This window comes from Lissotriton helveticus, chromosome 3_2, assembly GCF_964261635.1.
Source record: "Lissotriton helveticus chromosome 3_2, aLisHel1.1, whole genome shotgun sequence".
Lineage (NCBI taxonomy): Eukaryota > Metazoa > Chordata > Amphibia > Caudata > Salamandridae > Lissotriton > Lissotriton helveticus.
In genome coordinates this window covers 253160876-253184143 of record NC_136062.1, presented here as the reverse complement: position 1 = coordinate 253184143, position 23268 = coordinate 253160876, and the positions used below count along the sequence as shown (strand labels likewise).

The 23268-nt window shown below is 46.5% G+C and overlaps 1 protein-coding gene across 2 annotated transcripts in view; it reads right to left on the bottom strand.

Annotated features, from left to right (window-relative positions):
• UBE2Q2 (ubiquitin conjugating enzyme E2 Q2) overlaps positions 1 to 23268 on the bottom strand; it is a 758043-nt gene that overhangs the window by 607562 nt on the left and 127213 nt on the right. The gene's annotated exons all lie outside the window — the stretch shown is intronic.

Below are 23268 nucleotides of genomic sequence, written 5' to 3'. Positions count from 1 at the left end.
CGACTGTGCAGAACCAGTAGAATGCAGGAAGACATCATCCCGAGAAGGGATTTGAAAAGGCGTACTGTGAGACTTTTTTGGATCTTATGCGATTTGCCAAGGAAAGAAGTCTGTCTTGTCGCTCTTGCGACGGAAAAGCTTTCTTCTGGGTCGTGTTATACGCTGGGAAGGCTGGAGGACGGACTTGTCCTGATTGAGAGTGAGTCCCAAGTGATCGAAAAGCTGTAAACAGGCGTCGGAAGACCTGGTAGCGCCTTCTAGAGAGGGTGCATTGACGAGCCAGACGTCCAGATATGGAAAGACTTGATGGTGTTGTTGTCGGAGATATGCGGCCACCGGAGAAAGGCACTTCGTAAAAATGCGTGGTGCTGATTTGAGCCCGAAGGGCAGGACCCAAAATTGGTAATGCCTGCCCACCACTGCGAACCTCAAACTTTTTGCGATTCCGGTGGATAGGGATATGAAAATAGGCGTCTTGAAGATCTAAGGACACCATGCAATCGTTTGCGTTGAGAAGTTGCAGCACCTCTTGAATGGTGACCATGCGAAACGAATGCTTCTTTAAAAAACTTTTGAGACTTCTCAAGTCTAGGATTGGCCTCCATTTCTTCTCTTTTTTCCGCACCAGGAAAAAACAGGAGTAAAACCCCCTTCCCCCGTTGGCGAGGAGGAACTCTTTCTATATCTCCCTTCCGGAGCATAAGTGCAAGCTCTAGGAGTAGAAGACGTAGGTTTTTGTGAAGCATAGGTCGAGAAGGGGTTTGAAGAGGAATTTGAATGAACTGCAGCGAGTGTCCAAATTGAACCAGCGGTCTGTTCTTTTTCCAATTGTGTAGGAAATGAGAAATTCTTCCTCCAACCCTGGAGGGTGGAAAGGAAGCGGAGCGGAGACCAGTGGCAGTGAAGTCATTGTCGCCGAGCAGCGTCTTTGTCGACCACCTTTTCCTCGAAAGGAGGACTTGGTGTAAGACGACTGTTGTGGTTGTTGACGCTGCTGGTACGTAGGCTGATATTGCGGATTGGAAGATCGGTAGTTCTGGTAGTCTCCTCTCGTAGAAGACGGTCCCTGTCCTCTAGAGCCACGAAAAGGAGGGTTCTTGAATTTAAGGGTACCCAAAGCCCTAACTGTATCGGTATCTTTTTTTATGCCCTGAAGAGCTTCATCGATATGTCCGAAAAGAAGCTGACCGTCGTAGGGCATGTCAAGAATTTTACTTTGTACTTTCGGTCGTAATGACGTTGCCTTTAGCCAACCTTGGGCGTCGTAGTACCGCAGCACCAGCCAGTTGGCGAAAACCAGTAGTGGCTATATCCATCGCACAATCTATGATTTTGGATGCCGAACGTTCGCCCTCCAGCAAGATCTTTGCCTCTTCCTTCGAATCGTCCGGCAAGGCCCCCAAGATATGGAGCAATGTCTGCCCACATCGGTCTGTCATATCGTCCTAACAGTGCCAAGACCGTGGTCTTGGTGGCAGAGAGGCTACTGGAGGAGGAGGAGACGTAGCCGAAGTTGGAAACCTCTCCTTTTAATCAGTAATTAGAAATTGGAGGTCGGAAACCAGGGACGCAGAGGTGGCTGGCACTCTTCAGGGTAGTCCACCAGGTCTTCCTGCTCTTGGTCATCATAGTCCGAGCTGTCGTGATACTTGACGTGAAGTTCAGATGGCCTTGTTGCAGTTCTGAACATACTGCCATCGTCAGAATATTCCTCCTCCAAGAGGTGAGTAGGTGGCAAAGGTTGGACCCTACTCTGGGAAGTCGAGGCTGGTGTCAGCGTGCGTTTTGTAATCTTGAGGTGGACATACGCACTGTGTAGCTTGGGTTCTGTTGTTGTCGACGAGTCCGTCGACAGAGTAGCTGTCGACGGCAGAGCGTCAACGGGCATCATCGTTGGTAACAGCGACGGAGCAGTCGTCGGAGCGGTCGTCGACGGTATGGTCGTCGATGGGGTCCTCGACGACGACAGTGTAGAAGTCGACGGAACAGTCTTCGTCGACGTAGGCGTTGATATGCTCGTCGGCGATCGAAGTGTCGATGCTGGTTTTGACGTCGACGATGATTTCTTTATTTTAATCGTCGGTGAGACAGACTTACCAGCTGTCGAAGATGAAGTGGTCGTCGTTGACGTGGACAAAGTTGAAGACGCAGATGTAGACGGAGATTTCCTCGTCGTTGAAGCCACCGTTGACGAGGCAGTCGTCGATGAGGTGGAAACAAGCTTCTTAAAGGTGTGAAGAACCTCCTGAGGAGAAACCTTTGTCGGAAGAGCCTTTGGATGTACCTCTGAAGAATTTGTGTGCGTCTTCTTTTGAGGTGGCTGCGATGAAGGTCCTGGAGAGGCCACTCTGGGTCTTTTCTGAGAGCAATGTGAAGACTTAGAGGAACATTCACTCTCCTCAGAAGATACGGCTTGGTCTTTATCTTTAAGCCTCTGCAGCCAAATTAAGAGGCGTCCCTCCCTGTCTTTGAGGGTTTTTGAAGAAAAGGTACGACATACCATACAGTCCATTGAAGAGTGATCTGGGTAAAGGCAGTAGAGACAAGTCCTTGTGTTGGTCATCAACATGAAGTCTCTTTTTACCACAGGAAGTACAGGACCTAAAAAGGCCCTTTTTAGGAGTATGTGCCATGAAGAACTTGAGAACTCCACACAGAAAAAGGAAAAATAAATAAATAAATACGTCACTGGAAATCCAGAAAACAAGGATAGCTGAGCAGAGCTCAGTGGAGACTCTTAGTACGACGTGCGGTAGAAAATCTGAGGGACTAGAGCTCCTTCCAGGAAGGGTCCAGAGGGTGGTGATCAATGTTCCCTCTAATTTGTTCCTCTGTGCGCGGCAGTAGAGGGTCTCTGTGCGCTGAATCCGTGGCTATGTGTGCCAGGAACCAAACCGCACGTGTCTGCGGCGCCAAATGGCACTCAAAACATTTACTTCAAAAAGTGAAAAGATGGTCCATTTTCACACATACCGAGCCACAATAAGGGTCTTAAGGGCAGTTTGTATTGCCTGTATTTTCATTGTTGTGTCTCTGACTGCTGCTGTCTGTCTTCCCCGCTGCCTGTACGTGGTCCGTGCCCCTTTTTCTTCCCTCGGTTGCCCTCGCTGTCCCCGTGCTCTCTCTGTCCGGTCTTTCCTTCTGTACCCCTCGCAGCAAGTGTCTCTGCCCAGTTATCCCTCCTGTTCCCCTCGCTGCCCCCATGCCTCTCTGCCCGTTTTGCCTTCTGTTCTTAGCTGCCCCTATATTGCTGTAGTCTGTATTTTGCCTCTGTGCCATTTGTTTTTTTGCGCCCGTCTGCCCTCTGTGCCACTCATTTTTGTGCCCCTTTTGCCTTCTGTTCCAGTCGTATTTCCCTCGTTTTTTGTGCCTTTCTGCCTCTGTTCCACTCGTTTTTTGTGCCTTTCTGCCCTCTGTGCCACTCGTTTTTCCCCTCATTTTTTGTGCCCTTCTGCCCTCTGTGCCACTCGTTTTTCCCCTCATTTTTTGTGCCCTTTTGCCCTCTGTGCCACTCGTTTTTCCCCTCATTTTTTGTGCCCTTCTGCCCTCTGTTCCACTTCGTTTTCCCCTAGTTTTTTGTGCCTTTCTGCCTCTGTTCCACTCGTTTTTTGTGCCTTTCTGCCCTCTGTTCCACTCGTTTTTTTGTGCCTTTCTGCCCTCTGTGCCACGTTTTTCCCCTCATTTTTTGTGCCTTTCTGCCTCTGTTCCACTCGTTTTTTTGTGCCTTTCTGCCCTCTGTCCCACTCGTTTTTTGTGCCTTTCTGCCCTCTGTCCCACTCATTTTTCCCTAGATTTTGTGCCATTCTGCCTCTGTCCAACTCGTTTTTTGTGCCTTTCTGCCCTCTGTCCCACTCGTTTTTGGTGCCTTTCTGCCCTCTGGGCCACTCGTTTTTTTCCTTGTTTTTGTGCCCCTTTTGCCTTCGGTTCCGCTTGTTTCCACAGCCGCTGTGGCCTTTTGTTTAAGTATTGCTGTTAATCAGAGCCCCTTCACGTGTTCCGATTAACAGCAATACTTAAACAAAAGGCCACAGTCTGCCCCGCGCTTTAATAACAAAAGCCATGCCTCGCGCTCCCACATAGCCCAAGCGCCGCAAGCGCCACAAGTCCCCCCGCCTCCTTACCTGCACTCAACACGCCCGCTCCGCCACCAGCACCACGAAAAGTGCCTCATGTTCGCACCGCTCGCCTCTTTAAAGCGGCCGGCGGCGCGACTCTCTAGCGACGTCCTGTGTGCGCGCTCCACGTGAGGTGGTGCGCGCTGACGTCAGGGGAGGTGCGAGCGCCCTAGAGGGAACAGTGGTGGTGATAGCTGATTGGCTCTTCTCCGAAGTTTGGTCCTTTTTAAAAAAGGACATGGATATGTTCCTACTATGAGGCCCTTGGCCTATTACTCTATATATCTAATGAGACATTACTTTATTTATGTAGCGGGAACTCCCATCCAGATGACGGGGAATGATTCAGGCATGTGAATCTATGAAAGATACCCTAAATACTGCATAACCCAGTGTGCCTCCCACAAGGGGACAGCACTCCAAGTTTCCCCCAGTCTGTTGTTGTGTAACAACACTCAGAATGCCAGTCCATACAGAATTTTCAAGCTTACCAAGTGCAAGAGGAAATCGCTCCTTCAGACCTGGGTTTTATTTTGCCGTATTGTAGTTTTAATCATGAATGTATAGTTACATAAATGGGACTACAAGCATCAAAAAGCAACAGCTACTTGGAAAGGTTAGAGCTCTGCCTCTACCCGGCACCATGGCTTTTTCCAAAGCTCCAATAATAATGCTTGCGTGGCATTTGGATTCATGCCAGACTTTCAGAATAACCACTCAGCAAATACATTAAATTTAGATTGATTCTATGCATATTTATTGTATGTGGATATCCCAAAATCTAATTGGATGCAGCCCACCTACTTGCCTTACCCCAACCATAATAAAGAGCTCTGGATAGCATTCCAACCAATTGTGTTTTGCCCACTGTGCCACTCTATGCAAATTTCCACTAGAAAGGCAGAAATAGTTTTGAACCCATGAGGAGAAAGGTCAGTACAGATTTGACTAAGACTGGCCTCTGTATAGAGTGGCACTGTGGGCGAAACACAATGAGATGTAGTGCACCCAAAGTGACTGGCAATGGATTAGATTATCTGTAGCATTTCGCCTATCACCTTGTGTGATTGGCTTACTGCCCTGGGTGACCAAGGGTAATGCCCAGACATGGGTCCTTTGCTTGCTGTGCCATAGGATCTGAGCTATGCCTCACTGACCAGGACTAACAAGAACTATACTGGCCTGGGGTTGCTTGCGTTCCCTTCTGGAGTGGGCAATGCTTGGCAGTTCAGGAAGAACCATTACCATAAGGAGGGTGTCAGTAATGATTTGCATAAGGCAGGTCTCAGACATTGGGTGAAAACCAAGAGATTGGAATGCTACCCAGAATGATTTCCAAAGATGTACACTATTTGCATCACCTTTTATGTGCTTGATGTCCAATCATCTGCCCAAGATTGAAACTCATTCCCCTATTCTGGGTAGTATGTGCCTGCCATGTGGGGATGCCCATCCTACCAAGATACGCTGCCAAGTCATCCCAAAAATCAGATCAGAAGGCGGCCAATGGGAGGGCTTTCAGGACCACACCCACCAGAGGACATTTAACACCCACTGCCAGCTTCAACTATACAGAGGTTGCAGTATGAAGCAGACTAGTTGTTTACCACAAATGTGGAAGGACACCATTATACTGTGCTGGCATTCATGGTGCTAAAGGTTACCTCTCTGGTCAGCAATTCAAGTGTTGTATGAATTCAATGGCCAACAAAGACTGTCCTTTATCAGGACTTGTGAGACTATGTCTAAAAGCCACTCGAAAAGGACAATGGTTCCGGTAAAAATGACAGAGGATAAGAAAGGAAATTAACTTGAAATCTAGATCTTGGGTGGTTTCTGGTTTATAACAATTCAATGCTGGGGATGCCAATTCCTTCTTAAAACCCATTAGTTTCGAAGTGCACAAACCAGTTTCACCTCCATGCAACTTTCATGGTGTTCTTGGACTACAGGGCATCTACACACATCTCCCAAAACTAGATCTACACTTACCTTCCAGGGGCATCACTTCTATTTTTTAAACACATTTTTATTAGAGGGTTATGCCAAGAGTGGAGAAGTGTGGCTCAATGGTTAGAGCGGCAGACCCTGATGCAGAGGTCTGGCCCGGGACCAGGGTTCAATTCCTGCCTTGGCTGGTCTCGGCGGATCTTGGGCTCATAATTCCTCGGACCTGATTTCTCGCCTCGGTGCCTACTCTAAGCATGGGTCCCACACTGCAACTCTGGGCAATAGCTTGCTTAGTCTCCACAACGGCCCCCTACAGCGCTAGGGATGCCTGGTTGCACCCTGGGGATGCCCAGGAGTGGACATTTCACGGGGAAAAACCAGGAAGGGTTCCCTAGCGGTATGAGTACAGTGCCAGGACACCCAGGAGTATCAGTGCGCTTTACAAGTACGGCTACATTTACATTTACATTACACATCGTTGGGTGGAACAAATCACATTGTCTTTTCACATTGGAGCAAGAGTCAACATGGCAATCCTAATTCACACAATACTAATCCCAATGTAGGAGTTGTTTTACAGGAGCACACCCTATATTGCTATTACACATTTTGGTTATATTACAAGAGGAACCATATCTCCCCAACCATATCAGAGTACATGCAGTTCTAGTATTACCCATCCTGAGGTCTTTTGTCATATGCAGCATCCAGGGGCATCACTTCTAGAAAAAAGTAACTTTTTTCCAGTAGTCAGCACAATTACGTCTTCACGAAATTCACAGCTCCCTGTTGAATATTGTCACTGATAAGGAAATTACACATTTCAAACCAAACCCTTCAGATCACTAGTCCTCATCCAGGGAAATGATGGCAGATACATTAAGGGCCAATCTTTCAGATCACACCTTCAAACATCACAATATCTCAATTTCATAGAAAGTTACATTCTAATAGAATATTGACTTGTGTTTGTCCCAGAAGAAAAAGCTATCAAAATTGTAGATTTTCCTAAACAGTCATCTTAGCCAATTTGGAAACATCAGGAGACCAGTGGAGTTATGAGAGTCAGTTAAGGGGCCATGGGATTGCTATTTATGGTTCTCTTTCCTTTTCTCTTTTCTTCCTGGAACACACGGATTTCCACAATAAGCGGCAGTAAACTTCAACTGAGAATTCTGTCTCTTGGGATCCTATGCTTCGTGTAGCCGGTACTGCAGTGCTGGATTTTATGATGACACAGTGAATAGCAACTGCTCCAAGCATGTATTGCTTAGGTAGAAAGGAGAGTGAGGTCCTGCCTCAGTCCACACCTCCTCCAATGCCCTTAGAATAGGCACTGCTAAGATTACGGAGGATGTCGAGCATAACCGCGGAGTGCCCCAGTATATAGTTGCCATCTTCAAAGTTTTTTCTTTTTTTGGAAGGTGGGGGGGAATGATTAATGTACTATTGTTATAGTGAGAATTAGATCTACTGAGTGCCTGGCTTGTGCCCACCGCTTTGGCTACTTTTGCCTGAATAACTTATCTTTCCCACGCCTCTGTTCAGAGTAACCCATTATTTCAAGGAACACCAGTCGAGTCAAGGGAAAGCAAGATGATATCACACCTAGCAATATTATAACTTTTTAATGTAAAGAGACTTGCAACAAGGGTAGGAACCATAGGTGGACAATATTTAACGGGGTCCAGTGTACATGTCCGAACGACTAATAACACAAGATGGGTACAAAGTTCCCCGAGAGGGCTATGGAGGAGTGTGTGTTTTGGCGTAGAGGGTGGAGTAAAGGGAGGGGGGGGATTCCCTTTTTGAAACTAAAACCCTCACACACCCAGCAAGCTAGGTGTCATGCTTCATCATATGGGTTCTGCTCCTCGTCAGACTGGCGCTGCAATGTCTGACGGGCACCCGCGAAGGGGCTCTTTATTGGAGATCTTTTGTTCCAGCCATATGGTGCACGCGTGTAAGAGGGCAGTGAAAGTGTAGTCGTGAAGTGGTGGTGAATTAAAAAAGGTGGGACAATCCACAATGACCTTTATTAACGTGGCTGTCTCCCTTGGATAAAAGGGTGGGAGGGAAGATACGTGCTGGGAGATTTCCAGCAAAGTACCTACAACCCTCTGATCAGGTCGACATGTTTCAGGTCCCGACGGTTTACCGCGTGGGGGTAGGTTGCAGGCATTGACCGCACACCACAATGAGTGGGTTCCTCACTCATTGGTGCAGGTCCCACAGGAGCAGACTGCGGGGCACCTTAGTGAAATCGTTAGGGTTACATCACTAGTAGCAGGACCAGACGGCCTGCTTATCTACGGACCCCAAAAAGACAAAAGGTTGTATTTTACCATTCACAGTGTAGTGCTGAGCACTTAGGTCCTGAAGAATTGCTATGATTGCAATTAACAGGTCGACCTGATCAGAGGGTTGTAGGTACTTTGCTGGAAATCTCCCAGCACGTATCTCCCCTCCCACCCTTTTAACCAAGGGAGACAGCCACGTTAATAAAGGTCCTTGTGGATTGTCCCACCTTTTTTAATTCACCACCACGACTACACTTTCCCTGCCCTCTCATACACATGCACCATATGGCTGGAACAAAAGATCTCCGATAAAGAGCCCCTTAGCGGGTGCCCGTCAGACATTGCAGCGCCAGTCTGACGAGGAGCAGAACCCATATGATGAAGCATGACACCTAGCTTGCTGGGTGTGTGAGGGTTTTAGTTCCAAAAAGGGAATCCCCCCTCCCTTTACTCCACCCTCTACGCCAAAACACACACTCCTCCATAGCCCTATCGGGGAACTTTGTACCCATCTTGTGTTAAATGTAAAGAGACTGTCTTGGGATCAAGGCAAACTTGCTCCTGTGATGCAGAACCCTTGTAAGGGAATTGGCATCACTCAAAGGGTGCGTCCAGCTCCGCATCTAGGAATATCTTCTTTTCTTAAAGGGAAGGCAAGGTGATTTGCAAATGTTGCTTGTGAATTCCACTGCGTACAAGGTGTGCTGTACTTTGTTTATGGTGTTCTGAAAATGGTGAAACAAATCCCACATTAATCAACCATTCACCCAGGTACAGGAACACATGAATTTTGTGATGCCTTAGATGCTCCAAGACAACTGCCAACCATTCTTTGAACCCCCCTTGGTGCTGATTATATCCCAAAGGGCAAGAATGCGATTTGATGATGTTCAAGGTGCATGACAAACCCAAGATATTTGCAACATTCCGTGATCATCTGGAAGTGAAAAAAACATGTCAGAGATCTATTGTGCTAGATATTCTCCTTACTCCGGCATAGAGATTACTTCCTATAGAGTTATCCTGAATCTTATTGTGTTGACATATCAATTTACAGCCCTTGGATCTACTAGGGGTCTTAGTGTTAAGTCTTGCTTTGAGATCAGAAAGTAAATTGGAGTAAGCCCTCGTGCTCTATTCGTTTGAGGACTTTTTTGACAACAGTTCCTGTATCTCCAGTAGGCTACCATCCTTTTGGGGTTTTTGTATGACACAAAAAAAAAAAACATACGGGGGTGGGGAAACAAAGGAAAACCAGGTCCAATACCCATGCTCCCAAAGCTAAAATGATGATCACTCAAGGGTGACTGTTCCTAAAGAAAAGAGGAACTGGCCAAATCGGTCGCTAAGAGAAATAGTGAGTGAAACTAACTCACAGAATAGGTTGGAAGCGAAACACTGTGGAGGTGGGCGAATTCCTCCTTTTTCAAAAAAGTGCCCTCACACACCCATGTGGGCATCTTTCTTCTTATCGGGCATTGCTCCTCATGAGGGTGGCGCTGCAGTCCCCCACGGGCCCCGTGAGAGGGCACTTTGTCAGAGTTCTTTGTGAGTAACGCCGCAGTTGTGAGTGCGGGTGTGTGGTGATGGGAGAAAATGTGAGTGAATTAAAATTACCACACCGGTAGGTTAAAACAGATGACAAGGAAGGTCTCTAGAAAAATTGTATCTGAGGAGTATTTTCCTTCTGTTCTCTTGTAGGTGTGTTACGTGCCTTACTTGGGGTCTCGTGGTGTTTCATCAGGACTGTGGTTAAAGTGAAAAAAGGTTAAAAATAAGAATCGGAGACGGCGACACTTAGTATTCCTACAATACCTGTATTCAGGTTTTTTGGCGTCAGAGCGCCCAAAGGACGTCCACTAGACGTTCCTAGATCCAACCCCAACAGTAGTAAGGACTGTCCTCATCGGCGTGGTAGCGCAGAGTAGAGAGGACTACGTAGCCTCTCCCGGAGTGATGCCTATTACCTGCCCTACCGCTGCTCGAATGCCAGTGGCGACTACCTCCTTGGTGGCATATTTTGAAGTATCCCTTCCAATTCTATGCCACAGCCCTGTCTGATTCGGTGTAGTACAACCACATGCCTGATGCAAGTTTCATCCTCAGACTGCAGTGGTGGGATTGGGGGTAGCCTAGACAATCATTGATTGTCTTGGCCCGTACCTCTAAGGGCTGTACTTCTACTTGTACCACAAAAAGTTTTTCGTTTAGCTCGCTTGTTGCATCTGAGAGATAAGCTGATGGCATCCTCAAGACTGAATCTTTTGAAATGCTGTTGCTAAAAAGAGATCAAACCTGATCTCTTATTTCAGGTTACTGCTCTTCTAAAGGGAGCTTTCGTTTGCATGGCTCCCCCACTTTATCAATCAAGACAATCCACACACCAGAGAGGATTCTTAGAAGAGTATCCTTCACCAATATATCTTCTTGTTTGCACACAATTTATTTATTTATTTTAAAAGTTTTATATAGCGCTGGCTAGACCCGGAGGTATCAGAGCGCTTTACAGGAGCATGGGATCATAGTTACAGGTTACATCGTTACAAAGGTTACACAGTTCTTAGAGCATGGCAACATAGTTACTTGTAAAGTCGAGATAAACAATAAGCACAAATACGTAACGGGAAAAGAAGGCAAGGTGAGAGATTAAGGGGAGTGGGGTTGGAGTAGGGGAAGTAGACAGATAATGAAGGCGGGAAAGAGGAGGGGAGGGTGAGAGACACAGCATAGGGAGAGGAGGGGAAGGGTGACGGGGACACAAACCAGTAGACGAGTCAAGGCAACGTCCAAAGTCCAGTAAGCTGTGATCCCAGGGGAAGTGGTATCCCTTCCCTATCTCTATTGCGAGAGGCACCCTTTACGCAGTGGACTCTCTCAGAGGGGTCTCTAAGACTCCAAGGCCTACATTTATTTATTATTTATTTATTTGAAGAGTTTTATATAGCGCTGCCTAGACCCGGAGGTATCAGAGCGCTTTACATGAGGATCATTAAGTTACAAATTACATCAATTACAAGAGCATAGAAAAACAAAGGGAAAAAACCAATGTTACAGCATTTCTTCGAAGGGAGGGGGAGTAAGGAGACACAGCGGGGAGCCTGGAAGAACTGTGTCCAATGTCCGACTGGGTAGGTCACGGCCGAGGGGTGAACCAGGGACTTATCTCCTCTATAGCTGTCTAGCAGCTCCACCGGGCATCAGCCACGTTGCTCAGGACTCCGCGGTCAGGAACAACAAGAATAATAGTTTTGCATAGGTACATTAGTTACAGTTGCATAGTCAAAAATAGAAGAAGAAGACCCCAATAGAGGATAGAGGGAAAGGGGGAGGGGAGTAGCAACAGGGGGCTGGGAAACAGATCAGTTCTGAAAGATCGGGAGTGGAAGAAAAATACCTCAAGGGGGCCCAAAAAGTTAGAGTAAGCGGGACCATCCCCCAGGTAGGAGTCACATAGTTCCTAAGTCCAGTGCAAATTAAATCACCGCGTTGGGTCATCTCAGGTGGTGAAATAAGGGCGCCTCTTGGTGGACATTCATGTATGGGGAGAGAGCGTCCCAGAGAGGGCCATCACGGTGCCCTCTCTCTTGTGGATGGTGTTTCAGTCAATTCTAAGGCATGTAATCACTTAGGTGTTTGGGATCACCAGCGCATGGGGCCTCTGTTCAATTCCACCCTGTTACCTTGGCCCGATCGCCGCATCTTTATTTGTATTTTTATTTATTTTAATTTCTTGTATCGCGCTGGAATCAATCCCATAAGGGTATCTCCGCGCTTTGCCAGCCAAAAGGTTATCGTAGTCTATAAAGTGCATTTAAAGGGGCTGAAATGCCTCCTGGAAAAGGAATGTTTTCAGGGCCTTTCTAAAGGATAGGTGGTTGGTGTTCATCCTCATTTCTATGGGAAGTTTATTCCATAGAGCAGGACCAACCGATGAAAATGCTCGGTCTCCCTGCCTAGCTCTTTTTGTTGTAGGGGGTTTCAAGAGTGCTTGATTACTTGAACGAAGTGACCGGCTGGGTTGGTACAGTTCAAGAGATTGAGAGAGATATTTAGGACTGTCCCCATATAAGCATTTGTGGACCGTGCAGCATATTTTGAAACTAATGCGCTGCCGTATAGGGAGCCAATGTAGCTCTACCAACAAAGGCTTAGAGGGAGTCCTGGCCGGCGCACCCATGACCAACCTAGCCGCCGTATTCTGGACTATCTGCAAACGACCTACCGCATCAGCATTTGCTAGCGTCAGCAGGCCGTTGCAGTAGTCCAGGCGGCTAGTAACCAGGGCCTGCACGAGTGTCTTCCTGTAAGTATCAGGAAGATATGGAAATACTCGTCTTAGGAGGCCAATGGTATAGAAGCATAATCCAGCAATGTGATTGGTATGCTCCTTAAGGGTCAATTTTTGGTCAATCTTAACCCCTAGATTTTTAACATGAGGCTTAGATGTGGGAACAGGGCCTAAGTCCAGTGGCCACCATTCAGGAGACCAGAGGAGGCTCGCCTTGCCGAAGAGCATAACCTCTGTTTTTGCAACGTTGCATTGGAGGCAATTTGCGGCCATCCAATGTGACACTGCCCTCATACCCCCAGCGAAATTTTCCTTGACTGTAGGGCCAAGGGAGCTGAAAGGGTAGAGGAGCTGGGTGTCGTCAGCGTAGGAAACCGGTATGAACCCATACTTCCGCACAATCTCAGCAAGGGGGGCCACATATACATTAAACAATGTAGGGCTGAGACATGAGCCTTGTGGCACCCCCTTTGTGAGCGCCTTCGAGGTGGAACGATAGGGGCCCAAGCTGACAGATTGCGATCTCCCGGAAAGGAAACTCTCCAGCCAAGATAGTGCTAAGCCTCCAATCCCTACTCCCTGCAAGCGGCTGAGAAGGATGTTGTGGGACACGGTATCAAAGGCCGCAGACAGGTCCAACAACACTAATATCATGGAGCCTCCTCTATCCTGTGACATTTTGATCTTATCAGTCACAGAGAGGAGGGCCGATTCAGTGCTGTGGCTGGGCCTGAACCCAGATTGTGATTGGTCCAGGCCCCCTGTCGCCTCGATAAATTTGGAAAGGATGGTATTAACGTGTTTCTCAGCCAGTTTGCTAATGAAAGGGAGAAGGGAGATAGGGCGGAGGTTGGAGAGTTCTGACCAGGGAAGGGTGGTGTTTTTCCGTATGGGGTTCACTACCGCTTCTTTCCAGGGTTGTGGAAGTTGTCCCTCGGCAAAGGAAAGATTTATAAGCTTCTGAATGGTGGGGCCTAATGATTCCACTAAAGGGGAAATCATTTTTACAGGGATCAAATCAGTAGGGGAACCAGTCTTCATATTACCAATAAGAGTGGTCAGGTCTTTTAAGGTAACTTCTGAGATTGCATGGAGCATTTTATCAGGGGTCTTAGTGGGAAGTGTCTCAGGGGCCATAATCTCGAAAGGACCTGTGACTTTCGTAATTTTCCTATATATCCCCTCAATTTTTTCTTCGAAGAACTGGGAGATGTTTTTACAGAGGTCTTGAGTAAAAACATCCGGGCTCTCACATATTACAGGGTTGGTAAAAGTCTGTATGATTTTAAATAGCTCACGGGTGGAATTACCTGCCTCTGTTATTTGGGAGGAAAGACTGACTTTCCTTGCTCTTTTGATATTTTTATAGTAGGTGGTCATAGCTGTTAAAGAACGATCTTTGTCTTCCTCCTTATGTGATCGTCTCCATAGTTTCTCCAATTTCCTGCACCCTTGTTTTTCTATTTTGAGGGCCTCAGTATACCATGCTTCCCTTTTGGCTATGGTAGGTTGCTTGACTACTTTCTGAGGAGCCAGAGTGTTAATGGCTTCCATCAGTGAGAAGTCAAATTTTAAGAGAGCTTTCTCAATGTCATCCGAGCTTGTAAGGACTGGCTGTTTCCAGACTTGAGTGAACCTATCAGGAGTAACTTTGTGCCATGGTCTGCGTTTAATGGCCTGCATGATAAGGTGAATGGTAGATTCGGGTAAATGAAGGAAAGAAAATTCTAACATTTTGTGGTCTGACCAGTAGATGTATTTAGGGGGATGACAGTAAACATTGAGAAGGGTGGTAAAAATTAAATCCAGAGTATGGCCACCAGTATGAGTGGGGCCGTTATTACGAAGATGAAGGCCCAGCAGGGCAAGATCTGTTAAAAGTGCAATAGTATCAGGGTGATCAGCAACATCAGTATGAAAGTTAAAATCTCCAAGTAGGATAAAATTTTCATTCGTTTTCATGTGGGGAGCTAGAAGTTCAGTCAAAGCTAGGGAAAACCCAGCATTCGGTCCTGGCGGTCGATACACTAGTGCTCCTTTCCAGTGTACCTTAGGGCTAACTTTTAGATGAAAAATAATGATTTCCATAGTGGGTAACATTACCTGTTCTAAAACCCTAATATTCAGGCTATCTTTATAAACAATGGCGATCCCGCCTCCTATTTTCTCCAGTCGATCTTGGCGGAGAATTTTATACCCCATAGGTATTCCCAAGGTGATAGTTGGAATAGTGTGGGGTTTGAGCCATGTTTCAGTTATGAAACAGATTTCAGGCATTATACTATGTATAGAGTCCCAAAGTTGCATATGATGCTTTGGGAGGGACCTTACATTAAGTAAAAAGCTTTTCCAGCCTTTTGGAGTGTCTTTATCATTGTTAGGGCTCCCGACTATAATGTTACAGTGAGTAGCTTGAAAACCACATTTTAAGCATGAAAAAGGCCCTTCAGGGCAGACTGACAGTCTGTTAGTACATCTGTGTGTGTCCTGGGGTTGTAAAGCAGAGAGGGCATGCGCTGAATACCTTATATTGGGGGCAGTCGTAGACCTGTCCATGATGTAGGGGGCAGAGTGGAATGCCCCTGGCCCCGTCCAGTCGCAGACGGGCGCAGACGGGCGCAGACGGGCAGCTCTTTGGCGGGTCTTAGGCGGGGCTGCGCGCGATCGCTGCGCGCTCAGAGAGGCGCAAGGGCTATATAGCCCTGTGTGGAACCACTAGAGCGCTAACCGCTCCTAGTGGGACCGGAAGTGAGTCTAATGCCTACCACCCCCTTTCTACCATGGGAGGTGGGAGGCGGCAACCAGCGCTATGAACAACTGTGGGGCACACGAGCGTGGCTGGAGACAGGTGTTGCTGCAAAGTGAGTGCGGGGAATGCGGTTCAATTTAAAAAAATTATACACAGTTTAAAAGTTGCAATACAATTTCCTTATAAAAGTACCATCAGTCTCACGATCGGTTTTTTAAATCTTGAGAAGCGAGGCAAACCGGCAAGCGGGTTGGAGACACTGCCACAGTCTCCTTCTCTTGACCTCCGGAGGGGCCCGCACACTGCTCGGATGGGTTAGATAGAAGGGAACTGTGGTGCCCATTTGTTCGCTATTCCAAACGCCGCGGAGCTTGTTGCCTAAGGCGTTATCCGCTGTTGCAGAGCTCCCTTGCTGGCCTTACCAGTCCGACCCTCTCTGCTCAAGTCATTGATCCTTCGAGCTGCTATGCTCTGAGCAGAATCGCCCATCCGTCATCTTGAAGACAGGCAGTTTCAGATGCTCTCCGAGATTGCCAGCGTCCCGTGCCCTTAGTCCGCTTGCAGCCTTGATATTGATAGACTTGGTGGCCTGACTTGGAGCATCAAAATGGGCCCAGGAGGCCCCACAGTCAGCTACTTCTCGGGTAAGGGGGTGGGGGCAGGGAGGAGGCAGCGGTAGGCAGATGGTCGCTCTCCCACTGGGCCGATTCACTCGCCCGCACCCTCACTGCAGCTCGAGGACTCACCGGTTCAGCTGGGCGTGCACCCGCTCCCCAGCAGGACGGCTGATCCTCACCACCTCTCGCTGTACTTTAGAGGCACCCAGCCGCCATCTTCACCTACATACTGGATCCTTCCCCAAAAAGGGGATAGGGAGTGCTTTGGCAAGGGGTGCCATACCATACCTCAAGTGTGAGTGGCTCCCTTGGCACAGTGGGCTCACTCAGCGGGTTCGCTGAGACTCCAGAGTATAAATATTGGATCTTTCCCCAACAAGGGGAGAAGGAGTGCTTAGTCAAAGGGCACGAAGGACAGGGGGGTAGGCAGAGTAGCAGGCAAGGGGAGAGATTCAGGGGAGAGAGGATAGGAGCTATGGAAGAGACAATAACGAGAGACGAAAATAAGTCTGCCTAAAGACCGACTGGGTAGATGACGACCAAGGAGGGAATCCACGTCCCATCTCCCCTATAGCTAAACCAAGTAGCTCCATCGGGCATCAGACAAAATAGTTTGGTCTCAATAAATTGAGAGAGGAGGGAAGGAGAGACATAAATAGAGGGAGGGTGCGGGAGGAGACGACAGGAGAGACAAAAGGAAGTGCAACAATGTGGTTCAACAATATACCAGAAGAAGAACAACAAGTAAACATATCAAACCATCAGCAATACAATTAGGGTAGGAGAGAAAGGAGAGAGAAAGTAGTGGGGCGAGGAGGGAAATTGAGGATAAGGGAAGAGACAACCTTAGAGACGAAAGGAAGTCTGTCTAAAGACAGACTGGGTAGGTGAAGACCAAGGAGGGAATCCATGGCCCATCTCCCCTATAGCTAAACCAGGTAGCTCCATCGGGCACCAGACAAAATAGTTTGGTCTCAATACATTGAGAGAGGAGGGAAGGAGAGATATAAATAGAGGGAGGATGTGGGAGGAGACGCCAGGAGAGACGCAAGGAAGTGCAACAATGTGGTTCAACAGTATACCAGAAAAAGAACAACAAGTAAACATTAAATCAAACAATCAGCAATACATTAGGGGAGGAGAGAAAAGAGAGATAAAGTAGTGGGGGGTAGGGGAGGAGAGAGAGTGAGGATAAGGGAGGAGACAACCGTAGAGACGGAAGGAAGTCTGCCTAAAGACAGACTGGGTAGGTGATGACCAAGGAGGGAATCCACGGCCCATCTCCCCTATAGCTAAACCAGGTAGCTCCATCGGGCATTAGACAAAATAGATCAGTCTCAAGTGGCGAGGGAAGAGGTTCACAAAAAAACAGGGTGGGGACAAAGGGCAAGGGCATTTAAGGGTAGAGGTCAGAAGCTGGAAAGAGTAGGAGCGGAGAGGGGGGGAGGGTTGGGGGAATGGGGAGGGGAAAGGTAAGGTCAGGAGAGACGCGGGCGCGTTAGCCCGAAGTCTGGCTGGGTAGGTGAAAGTCAAAGGAGGGAGCCCAAAGTCAATCTCCCCCATATCTCAGCAAGTCAGCAGGCCCTGGTTCTTTCTTGCTCTTCTTTAGTTGGGTCTGCATTTCCCTTTCAGCCATTTTGGTGTCTTGTGTGTGACTGAGGGTAGGGTACCTGGATTACTTTCCCCCAGAGTGATTACGAGTGTGGATGTGCTCTATTGTCTTTGTTGACTAGCGTGGGGGTTGGCCCTGCACCTCTCCGGCGGTCTCGGTGGGCTTCTCCTACGGCTTTTTGGCAGCTTTGTGGTTTTCCATGGTGTTATGGTGGTGTTGTGTCACTGCGTCACTGTGTCGGCGTGCAGGGTATCCTGGTCGATAGGCTTAAGTTATAAAACGGGGTGGGTCAGTTAGCTTCTCCTTTCCCCTTTATTGTTGTTCAGGTCATCTCTAGGTGCACCCCTTTGCTCAGTAAGGGGGACCGAGATCGTTCTTGTGCGGGAGGATACGGTGGTTCCCCTTGGAGGTCCCCTGCTTGCACACCCGATTATCCCTCTCTCACTGACCAGTTTAGCAGCGGAGGTGTGCGGGCACTTTAAGTCCTTGTGTTTTCCGTCCCATGATGGCTCCCGAGGTAGGACCCCCCTCCACTCCGTTTCTCTCCCCCGGAGCTCACAGCACGTGCAGGTGCGCTTGTTAACTCGCACTGTGTGACGGCGATGAAGCGGTGTGGAGTTGCGAGTTGGGTGTCGTCCCCTTGTGCGGATTCTTGCCCTTGTGCTGTGATACAGGGGTGGGGTGGGGGGGGGGAGGGCTCTCCCTCTCCCACTTTCGTTAACTTTGACTCTTGACGTGGCCCCTCTCTCACCTCGCTCAAACTGTCGTTCGCGGTAAACCGTTTATCCTTTTAAGGACATTCACAGGGCTTACCGGTTCGCCGTTCACAAGGCTCCATATCGCACCTCTGCTGTTTCTTAAGTGCTGTAAATAAAAGATGTTACTATTACATTTATGGTGCACATATAAACAACGTCAGAAGGATGGGAGCTGGAGTAGGACTTGCCTCGAGCTGCTAACCTTCAGGACACTAAATTTGTCTGCAGTGAGTATTAACTCAGCAGGGGTAGAAACCCAGGGGTGAATAGCTAAAGAAGACAACTCCAATTGTACCTGAAGTGTTGTCTGTTATCACAATTATTGTAAAGTTGTACAGACAGTTAGGGAGACTCATTCTGCAAGAAATAGTGCTGGGTGACTAAACACAATATCTACTATGTCCCTTCCTTCAGTGTTCTCTGATTACGACAGGCATAGAGATCTTTTTCCAGTCAAAGAAGTCAAGAACTCTGCAGAGTCTCATCCACCTTAAACTGCAAACATTCCATCTAGTTCCCTGTCCACCAGCCTGGACTACCTAAAGAAAGAAGTAGTCTCCAGAGTGAAGAAAAAAAATCTTCTGTAGAGACATTGCTAGGCTACCCTGGCTAATTTCGTATTGCCGTCCAGCAGGAGAAATAAAGCATTCTGGACTAATCGCAGAATCTAAATTGTCAGCCTATTGAGAACGTATTGTGGTTTGTTAGGGGAGCCATCTTGAGGCCATTGCTACAGTGGATCATGAGTCTGAACTGCAAACACTGTTACGAACCTCTAGCAAGAGGACAAGAAAAAGCATCCAGTCCTTCCTTTAGACTCATTTGTTTTACGGAGGCCTCTTCTGAAGAACTACAAGATACTCCCATTAGGGACTCTCCCATTGAAGTGTTCTTCCTGGAGGTACTCACATTGGTCCACAGGTTGGGGAGGTGGACAGATGGAGTCTGACTACCTTGCTACTTCTCCTCCCTGCTTCAAAACCTTCCACAACGGCATGGTGATGGGACAGGAGTGGAGTGTGTTCCAAAGTAGGACACAGGAATATGCATATTGGTGTTCTTTTTTGTGACTCTAATCCGGTTAGAAGAAAATGTAATGGCAACATCTTCCTCCACCGGCAGATAGAAGCAGATTGGTATTGTCTAAATGAATCAGTCACAGTAGGTGCAAAAACATGGTATAAAGTCACAAGTACAAACAACATTTTTGCCAGGTGTTTTGAAGGTTTTGCAGCCGATGCAAACACCTGAACAAACCGGGGAGGACACCTCAAAACACATTGTTTACCTATTTTGTATAACTTATCAACACATTTTTCCATAGCTAAGTTTGCAGTTAAAACAAGATAATAGCTGCTAGGAGCAAGTGCCAACAAAAAACAAGCGCAATTTGCACTCATCTCAAAATCGCATTATCACTAAAACAGGCACACACACAAGTTTGATCACTATCCCGAAGTACTAGCAAATGTTAAGAACTGGCAGATTTAAAGAGCTGTAGTGAAGTAGAAGGGTGAGCAGAAGCAAGAGCTCGCTCTGCACCATGGTGATAGATTTGCCTAGTGGTTTTCATGGACATCCCATCCACATTAATTACTCATTACAGGTTGAAAGCATACAAGAAATGTCTTTAGATGCTTACTCGTATGAGGTTGCTGCTGCAAAGGTGCTAAGCCTATGGTTTGGTAAATCATACCAAAGTAATGAGCAAGGAAGGTGATGGGGAAGTAATGCTTAGCTTATTTTACCAAAAAAGGTTATTACTCTTATTTAGCCTTACTTGTCCAAGTCTTTGCGACACACCCAAATCACCAGTGACTGGCTTATGGCTACAGTTTATAGTGCTTGGATCAAAACTACAAATTTACATTTACACACGTCTGAAAATGAAGGCTGGAACAAGCAAGCCTTTAGGCTACAAAGTAGTGAGACAACTTCTAAGTCACTAATACACAGCTAATGGCTATATTTCTTTGTAGCATATATATTCACATGATCAATATGACCTTGGCTCAACAGATGCCTGCATCACTCACCAATCATTTGGTAAAGCCATATTGCTCAGATTTTCAGCCTCTGTGCAGAGCAGTCGGTATCAATATCCCTGCGTTAAAGCATCTTTTCAGTCCATCATCTGACCCAGAGCTTCAAACCACTAAAGACACCAGCTTCCTTCTGCAACCTGAGGTTAATTAAGATTGAGCCAAGCAAAGCACTGATAATATTCCATTATAAGAAAAACACAGAGCCTCAACCAAGGGTGCATTTAAAAAGTATAACGGACATTTGCTAAAAATTAAAACTAAGTTAGAAGATATTTAACATTTCTTAAGCTATATTACCTGATGCGAACGTCCACATCATAGTCCACTCCAATGTTCTGCTCTTTAGAAAAGTTATCAAGTCACATTATTCACTCTGTGACTTATTTTTCAAAACCGAGACTTAAGACGTTGCAAGGGACATTACAATAGTATACAAGGTATAAAATTCTGCCTGCCCTAGTACCCCAAACATACAAGAAATGAACTCTAGGTAGCACGACATGTTTATAAGTTTACTGCCTGCATTTCCCAAGCCACCAGGGGCTCTGCGCCAGGTATAGAAAAAGACAGATAGAAGAAAGTGTGCTTGAGAGGTATCTAGGGACACCCAGAACAGCAACAGGTTTCAAGGAGGTCCTCAATGAAAGCCACTGTGGCCAAGACTCGTAAATCACTAGTGTGATTCTACATTTTTCCACCTGCCTCCATTATACTTTAATGCAAAGTTCCTTTCAACACCAGTGAAACAGGGTGCAGCTAGCCGAACTACAGCTTGCCTCCATGCAAATGCAACCTGGGTCCCTGGAGCAGAGAAATAAGCACCATCAGCAATTCATATCTACTAGAACACATTGCAGAGTAGTACCTGCTCTTTCTTAACAGGTAGAATGACACCGCCCACCATATTGAAGACGACAGCAATCCTTCATACAGAGGTAGCAAACTGTGACCTATTTCATTATCAACAGCTCTGAACTGTTAAACATGGCATCATGATACATTGTTTTTAACAGAAAATTGGTTAAGCGAGGCTTCTACACCAGATGTTTTAGCTGCCCTCCCAGGGAAGATTTACATCTTGAATAGAAATAGACCTCACGGGAATAAAAGGAGGGGGGACTGCAGCAATCATTAAACATTCGCTAAGCTCACCGCTCTACCCATGTCACTACCAGAAAATATGGGCATCAAAACAGATTCCCCACTTCTTCCTATAGAGTCCTACAGGTTACATGCCACAGTTTCCCTTTGGAGTTAGGTCTCCCTTCCACACCTATAAAGGCAGTCAAGAGCCTTGGTATACTAATTGACTCAGACCTTTCAATGAAACCCCAAACTGCAGCAGTGACCTCTTCCAACTTCTTTCATACGTAAAATAAAAACATTAAAAAAAATAAAAATCAGAAAATTCTTTTGGACTGAAGCAATCATCCAGATTGTACTCGCACTTGGGATATCCTGCATGGACTACGCGAACGCTCTTTATCTGGGGCTTCCGAATGGTTCAAGCCAAAGACTGCATCTTGTCCAGAACCAGGCAGCTAGATTGATCTACCAACAGACAAGTTACTGCCATACTACATCCCTGTTTGGAAGCCTATGCATTTTTCCTATCACGCAAAGAATTTGGTTTAAAACAGGTTGGACAATCTTTCAAATCCCTTTTTTGTTACTTCCAGAATAAGGAACTATACTCCCAGGTGCACCCTCAGATCTGCACATCCTAATCTCCTAGAGGTCCCTAAATTCCAGAGGAAGAGGCTGGGGGGGGGGGGGGAGCGAACCAGGTTTGCTGTGTTAGCTCCTGGTACCTGAAATTCTCTTCCAGATAACATAAGAGCACCAACCTTCATTTCAGAAATCAGCAAAAAACTTGGCTTTTCAGAGAAGCGTATGACTGCCATGATGCTCGTGCTCCAGGCACCATTAAACCTTTTGGTGTGTGTGCGCTTTAGAAGTCCTTTATAACATATACTGCTCACATGAGAACAAGCAAACAGACTTCTTTTTCAACTTATTGAATGGTGCCATCACACATGGGTGTTATAAAAAACAAAACAAGCTCAAAATCAGGGTTTGGTTTTTAAAATGGAAGAAAATTAGCAAAGACAATTCCAATATTCAAAACCACAAACTTTTAAGAACAGCAAGGTCCAGCTTGACACGACTATAACCCTCTCAGACACTCAAGAAAATAGGAGTAATTGTTTGGGTAAAAAACCTCAAATAAACCAACTACTAGAATTTAACATTTTTTTTTTCTCCAACTAACCAGTGAGTTTCCCGTTCGCCTTTTTTTTTGCAGATGTAAAATTACATCAAAATTAATTGGGAAACATCAGTCGCGACACATTAGAAATCATCTAAATGAAATTACGCCTCTTGTAAACTATTCTGAATCCTACTTCAAGGAACCACTCAGATGCAGTTCCCCATTTCTCTCCAGCTAGTTCTCGCCTACACAGATACCAATACATGCATACAAGAACTATTGCAGAGAAGGTGTAGCCAACCTAGTTTGCTGCTGCACAAAAGTGGTCTTACAGCAGACTCCTCCTAATTGCAACATTCGAGGAAATAGGACTGCAAACCAGCAACACAGCAGTTTTAAACCGCTAATACCACAGGAGGATTTTTTATTAGCAAATTTGTTGAACTGGACAACCTGTTAGATGTGTCTATTGAATGTGTGTAACATTTTTCATAATTATCTCTGCATTGTAATCCAAGGTTTTTTTTAATCCTTTTTATTCATTGTATGAAAATTTGCTTTGTGATAGTTTTTATTACTTACACAATACATTTTCGCTAAGGATTGCACATGCAAGAATGAT